This window comes from Chiloscyllium plagiosum, unplaced genomic scaffold (assembly GCF_037043375.1).
Source record: "Chiloscyllium plagiosum isolate Xiang-an unplaced genomic scaffold, Cpla_swu_hap1 HiC_scaffold_12, whole genome shotgun sequence".
Taxonomy (NCBI): Eukaryota; Metazoa; Chordata; class Chondrichthyes; order Orectolobiformes; family Hemiscylliidae; genus Chiloscyllium; species Chiloscyllium plagiosum.
In genome coordinates, this window is record NW_028270150.1 from 96,911,526 (window position 1) to 96,919,353 (window position 7,828).

The window sequence follows — 7,828 nt, forward strand, 5'->3', positions numbered from 1 at the left end:
GGAAACGTGACAATCAATGAATCAATGTGTCTCCCTTCACCCTGAACCACAGCTTTTCAACATGTCTCTCTGCTCTCAGTGCCTTCGACAACATGTTACTGACGCTATCCTTACTTTAAACTAGGGGAGGCAGAGTACCCCAACTGACTGGCTGGAGCAGCCGCTCTTATTTCTCCAGCCTTTTTTGAACAAGGGGTGCATTGTTTGTAACAATACGTCTCTTTGGAACCTCAATACCTCCAGAGAACTGAAAGATTAAGGTCAATGCCTCTATCTCCCCTTCGTTTAGGAACTCACATAATGCAGTCCAAAGTTGGTACAAGATCTATTCTATTTGAGGAATAGTGTACTGGATTGAAGAGGGTTAACTGAACCTGTTTGTTTTGTGACTGTAATTAATGTCAAACTCCATGAACCATAATTGTATCCTGGAGGGTTTCCCACTTCTATTAATTACAAATTCCTTACAATGTTCAAAGCTATAGTATCAGTGACAGCATCACCTCCAGCATCACCCCCAGCACTAACAGGGATTGGCAGCTCCAGAGAGTCGGAGCTCGGGAGAAGCGAGATTTGAATCTGAGAACAATAGATTGGAATTTTACAACCATGGGTTGGAATCTGAACACAGAAGATCGGAATTTTACAACAATGGGCAGGAGTTTCTCAGCAACAATTGATTATATTTCTGCAAATTACCACTTGATGTCATTAACAAATCGGATCAATTATATAGTCCTGGTTATTCAACACATTTACTATCCCACCCTTGTTATTGTTGGTGTTCCTCGTAAGTCTCTAGCTCTTAATTAACGCTTAGAACTATCTTTAACTGCATCACTTTCCCTGCCAGTTCCTCTGTCCTCCTTGCTGCTTTTGCTGTTATTCCTGCTAAGTGTCAAAGTCTACCCATGAGATCTGTAAATCATATTTCACCGTAGTAATGCTCTTATCATTTCAATTTGGAAAGATCAAAGCCATTATCTTTCATCACTACCTTAAACTTTAATCCATATCCATTGACTCTAACCCCATCCTTGCCCAAGTCATGAGGATCAATGAGATTGTTCAGAATCTTACCAATCCATTTGACCCGAGTTGGGTCACCCTCGTGTTCGTTCCTGGCACTGATTCAGGTGGCCACTGTTTCCAAAATGTATTTCATCACAGGAAGCTTTTCATTTAACTCTCTTTCCCAGTTCCCCATCCTGACCAACATTTCCTGATCTCCAACCTCTGCCATTCCCTCTATATCAGGATAAACAAGTACACTGTCTCAGAACTGGCTGCCACAAGTATGGAGCTGTATGAAAACCAGAGGCCTTTAGAATGTGCCTTGCATTGTTTCTTCAAAGTTTCCCTCAATTACTATTCGTTTCCCCAGACAATACATGGTGCTGAATGTGCTATTTATTCCACTGCTTGGGTGTCAATCTATTCCTCTGTTCCATGTAACTCTTCAATCTCTTCTGTCCAAACTGCCAAAATGTGACCAAATCTAACCATTTCTCTTGTCATTAATTGCTTTACCATCACTGCTTTACCCACTCTCAATCTGCTGGGGGGTTACCAGACTGAACTGGACCATTTCTGTCAATGACAGTGTTACAAGACCATGTTAGAGGTTGGTGATTTTGTGGTACATCCGTCACCTCCGGACTCCCCAAAGCATGTCCACTATCTCCAAAGGGCAAGGAGGGTTTGTGATGCAAGACTCCCCACTTGCTTCAATGAGTTTAGCTCCAAAGTACTGAAATAACATAGCAAGCCCTTTGATTGGCACCACATCCACAAACATTCCCTGATTCCATCATCAATGTATGCCAGCAGCAATGTGATGTTAAGAGTCCTCTCACAGCATTTTCCAAACCTGTGACCTCCACCTTCTCAAAGCAATAGGCTATGAGGTGCACAGGGAGACTATCTTGGGACCATATTACTGTTCCTTCACTGTCACAGAGCCACATGATGGAACTTGTTCCCTAACATCTCTGTGGGTATACCTACACTACATGGACTTCAGTAGCTGAATAAGACAGCTTGGCAGAATCTGAGTGGGGACAATCAGAGATGGGCATCGAATGTTGACCTAACCAGCAATACTCATATTTTATGAATGATATAAGAGGGTGATCAAGGACTAATGTTCTTCCATTACACAAAATCACGAAGTAGGTATCAGAGTGATTAATATACATTGATATATGATGGCATAAATCTATCTGCTTTGGATGAGGATCAAGAGCAGGATATGTGAGATGATATGCCCCATGGTCACCAGACACTAGTGAAGGAGAACTTGGGCTGATTCTTCAACACTAATTTTGAATGACACTGGAAAGATAAAGAGCAGGAACCTGAATGTTTCCTCCACTCTAATACAGTGTCACTGAAGTCTGTTGTACTTCAGAAACTAAAACATACCTCTCATGGTCTTGGTGATTTCCCTTTCATTCCCTTGTTTTCACATAAATAATCTGTCAGCCCAGCGTCAACATTCACATAATCTCTTATAAACTGCTATTCGTCATTTTCTGTTTCATACCAAATATGAATTTTTACTTAATGGCTGATTTAATTGAATTTTTTGGGGGGTCCAGCAGATTATTTGAACAGAGGTATGAATACTTCAATGCATTGACAGAAAGAGGGACACATTTGAAAATCTTATAGACTACTTTGTGAAATTGTTAACTTTTCTACCAGTTTGATTTGCTTCCATATTTGCTTTTCTTTCTCACAGTTAACATCATAACAATTATAATCCTCTTGCAAGGAAAGTGTGGTCTTTCAAAATGCATTCCTTAATACCTGGTGGCAATGTCAACAGCAGATATCCTGGTTATTGTCCTCGATCTGCTATTGGGGTACATTCCAATTGTCTATCAGACAGACTTACATTTCCTACAGTCCATCCCCATCTGTAATATCCACGCTGTCTTCGTTTATGCAGCCACCGACTGTTCTGTCTGGTTTACCGTCACTTTTACCTTTGATCGATATGTGGCCATTTGCTGCCCAAATCTGCAAATTAAATTTGTACTGAGAAGACAGCAGCTGTGGTTCTGGGAACAGTGACTGTGCTGAGTGGTTTGAAGAACATTTTCTGGTACTTTATGTTCACATCTCAGTATTTGCTGAGAAATCTCCCCTGGTTTTGTTCAGTAGCAACTCATATTCTGTCACCTCCAGTCTGGGCAAGAATTGAGTGCAGAAATTATATTCTGAACCCAGTAGATCCATTTGTCCTGATCCTGCTACTCAATGCTTTAAGTGTCAGGTACATTTTAGTGGTCAGCAGAGCCCGCAGGAGACTTCGGGCTCACAGCAGTGGGGAGAATCCCAGTGACCCAGAAATGGGGACTCGAAGGAAGTCTATCATTTTACTGTTTGTTATCTCAGGGAATGTATTGTCAGTGTTTATGGTATACTCTCTCAGGAAACACATGTTTTGATGGGATATACAACCATACATTTACATTATTTTGTACGAGATATCAGGTTCATTCTCCAGCTCCTAAGTTGCTGCACAAACACTTGTATATATGTTGTGACCCAGACTAAGTTCAGGAAACAGCTGGAGAACATGGTAAAATACCCTTTTACCCGAACGGTGAAATTCATTAAATAATAAGGTGGATTGAAGGATTCAGGGATTAGAAATGTGTTCTGTCTCAGAATCCATCCATACCCACTGTCTGTGAGGTCAGTGAGGGAAGTCTGCTCTCTCCAATCTTCGTGATACAAACTGAATATGTTCAGTTGGCAGACCTGGTGATCTACTACAGACACAGAGTAAATAGCCTGTTCTCCCCGTGTCAATGATGTAAACTCAATGGGATCTGTCTGCTTTGCCCTAGCTATGTGATACAGACACAGTCAGGACTATCTGCCCTCTCCAAGGTCTGTGACAAAGACACAGTGAGTTCGGTCTGCCCTCTCTGGGATACATGTGAACAAACCAATCTGAATGAGGAGTAGGAGAAAGTGAGGACCGCGGACGTTGCAGAGTCAGAGTCGAAAAGGGTTGCACTGGAAAAAGACGGCAGGTTGGGCAATACCTGAGGAACAGGAGAGTCGGTGTTATAGGCTTCTGCATTTCATCTCTCCTGATGAACTTTCTTGTAGTTTCTTATGTCCCTGGAGAGAGCTGTTACCGTACCAAACCGTGATGCACCCAGATAGAATGCTTTCTATGGTGCTGCGATAAATGTTACCGAGTTTGTTTCAGGACATGGTTGACCTGAAACAAACTCGCCGGACTTGTCCGACCTGCCCAGCTCCTTTTCCACCTATCCACTCCACCCTCTCCTCCCTGACCTATCACCTTCATCTCCTCCCCCACTGACCTATTGTACTCTATGCTACTCTATCCCTACCCCCACCCTCCTCTAGCTTATCTCTCCACGCTTCAGGCTCTCTGCCTTTATTCCTGATGAAGGGCTTTTGCCCGAAACGTCGATTTTGCCTGTCCTCGGATGCTGCCTGAATTGCTGTGCTCTTCCAGCACCACTGATCCAGAATCTGGTTTCCAGCATCTGCAGTCATTGTTTTTACCTCTGTACAACTCCATGCAGCCTGCTATACACCTCCATGCAGTCCGCTAAAACCCTCCATGCATTGTTCGGTACCTCTCCATGCAGTCTGCTATAAACCCCCATACAGTTCTCTATACCCCTCCATGCACTGGGGGAAGGGAGGTGATACTGGCTGGTGTTACCATAAGACTATCAATCCAGAAACTCTGCCAATGCTCTGGGGACCCAGGAGTGAATTCTGCCACTGCAAATGGTGTAATTTCAATTCAATCTAAAACAATCATCTGTAATTAAGATTCACTGATGATCAGGGAAAAATCAATCTCGTTCATTAATGCTGTCTTCACCTGGTCTGGCCGACATGTGACTCCAGACCCCCAGCAGTGTGATTGATTCTCAGTTGCCCCCTGATCTGGCCTGGCAAGCCAGTTGTACCAGTCATTACAAAGTCTCAAAGAAATGAAACTGAACGGATCACCTGGTACCGACCTCGGCACCGGAAAATGCAGAAACAGCCCTGTTATCCTGCAAAGTCCTCCTTACTAACGTCTGTGGGCTACTGCCAAAATTGGGAGAGGTGTCTCACAGACTTGTCAAGCAACAATCTGTCATAGTCATACTCACAGAATCCTACCTGGCATTCTATGTCCCAGTCAGCACCATCACCATCCCTGGATATGTCCTGACAGACCCAGCAGAGGAGGCAGCACAGTGGGGATACAGTCAGGAGGGAGTTGCCCTGTGAGTCCTCAACATTGACTCTGGACCCCATGAAGTCTCATGGCTTCAGGTTAAACATGAACAAGGAAAGATCCTGCTGATTACCACGTACCATCCTCCCTCAGCTGATGAATCAGTTCTCCTCCATGTTGAACAACACTTGGAGGAACCACTGAAGGTGACAAGGGCACAACATGTACCCTGGGGGGGGGGGGGGGGGGATTTCAATGTTCACCGTCAAGAGTGTCTCGGCAGCAGTACGACTGATTGAGCTGGTTGGGTCCTAAAGGACAGAGCTGTTAGACTTGGTCTGCGGCAGGTGAAGAGGGAACCAAAAGGAGAGAAAAAACATACTCAATGTCATGCTTACCAATCTGCTGGCTGCAGATACATCTGTCCATGATGGTAACAGGAAAAACAATCAATGCACAATCCTTAAGGGGACAAAGACCCTTCTTCATATGTGTTGTGCGGCACTATCATTGTGCTAAATGAGCCAGACTTTGAACAGATATAGTAACTCAAGACTTGACATCCATGATGTGATGTGGGCCATTAACAGCAGCACAATCTGTGACCTCATGGCCCAGCACATCCCCCACTCAGCCATGACCATCAAGCCAGGGGATCAACCCCGGTTGAATGGAGAGTGCAGGAGGGCATGCCAGGAGCAACACCAGGCCCAGTTGAAGATGATGCCACCAGAATGAACTACTTGCATGTGAAACAGCATAAACAGCAAGTGATAGACAGAGCTTAGTGATCCCTCAACCAATGGATCAGATCTGAGCTCTGCAGTTCTGCCACATCCAATCGTGAATGGTGGTGGGCAATTAAACAACTCACTGGAGAAGGAGGCTCCACAAATATTCCCATCCTCAATGGTGGAAGAGCCCAGCACATCCGTGTAAACGATAAGGATGAAGCGTTTGCAGGAATCTTCAGCTAGAAGTACGAAATGGATGATCCATCTCCTCCACCGCCAAACTCTAGCCACACGGAATCTGGAGGGAGAATGCCTCATCTTCCGCCTTGGGACCCTCCAACTTCACGGGATCAAATCATTTCCCCTCCCTTTACCTTATCCCAGATCCAACCCTCCAACTCGGCACCATCCTCTTGAACTATCCTACCTGTCCATCTTCCTTCCTGCTCTATTATCTGCTCTACTCTCCTCTCTGAACGATCACCTTCACCCCCACCTTGACCTACCTATTGTCTTCCCAGCTAACTACCCCCTGACCTACCCGACCTTCCATTCATCTCTCAGACACCTTAGGCCACCTCCTCATTTCTGATGAAGAGGTTACACTGGAAACATCGACTTTCCTGCTCCTCGGATGTTGCCTGACCTGTTGTGCTTTTCCAGCACAACACTCTTTGACTCTGATCTCCAGCATTTGCAGTTCCCACTTTCTCCTAATAAAGCCAGCACCTTTGTTGCCAACTCCAACATTCGAAGAACCTTTCATGCAGATTATGATTGATTGTGTGAGTTACCTCCCGAGAACTAAAATTGGGAACCAGTACCTGCTAACCATAATGGATGTGACTACCAGATGGAGTATTAAGGCAAAAAAGGATGGTAGAAAAGTTAATAGCTTTCTTCATCTCTCTGGCTACCCAGAGAGATTCAATTAGACCAAGGGTCTAATTTTACTGCTAGACTGTTTAAAGAAGTCATGGATAACTTAACCATACAGCACTTTAAATCAGAGTGTGTCTGAATGCCAGGGAGTTTGGAAAGGTGGCATCAGACCATGAAGACCAAGTTAAGAGCGTACTGTCAGGATTACACAAATGACTGGGATAAAGGTTTTCCATTTGTGTTAGGAGAAAGTGAGGACTGCAGATGCTGGACGTCAGAGTGGAAGAATGTGGTGCTGGAAAATCCCAGCTGGTCAGGCAGTATCCAAGGAGTGGGAGAGTCGATTCCTGTTGAAGAGCTTATGCTTGAATCGTCAACTCTCCTGTTCCTCGGTTGCTGCCTGACTGACTGTGAGTTTCCAACACCACACTCATCGACTCTATTCTATTTGTGTTGCTTGCCATTAGAGATGCCCCAAATGAATCTACTCAGGCTACTCCCTTTCAGTTAATATTCACACATGAAATGAGAGGGCCTTTGAAATTAATAAAGAAAAATTGACAGCACTGAAGTCAGAGATCTCACAACTATATTATATATCAGAGGTGAGGGAGAGATTAAATCAGGTAGGTGAGTTAGCTAAACAGCACCTGAAGCAGAGAATGAAGCAGCCGGCAGATAAAACTCTGAAATTTGGATGTTTTCCAGTGGTGATGAGATATTAGTATTGTACCAATGGGAGGACAGGCCTTCAAAGCCAGGTTTAGTGGTCCCTCTCAAATTGAGAAAAAATTGAGTTAGTTAAACTATCTGGAATAGATGTCAGATAAGGAAAAATACTAAATCCCGCATGCAGTGTGAATATGTTTGAACCTTATCATCATCGAGAGAAGGATCTGGAGAAACAGGTGTTAGTTACTGCCCCGCAGAGTGAGAAATCAAATCCAGATGGTGTGGAGTTTGATGTTCCTCAAAATACGTT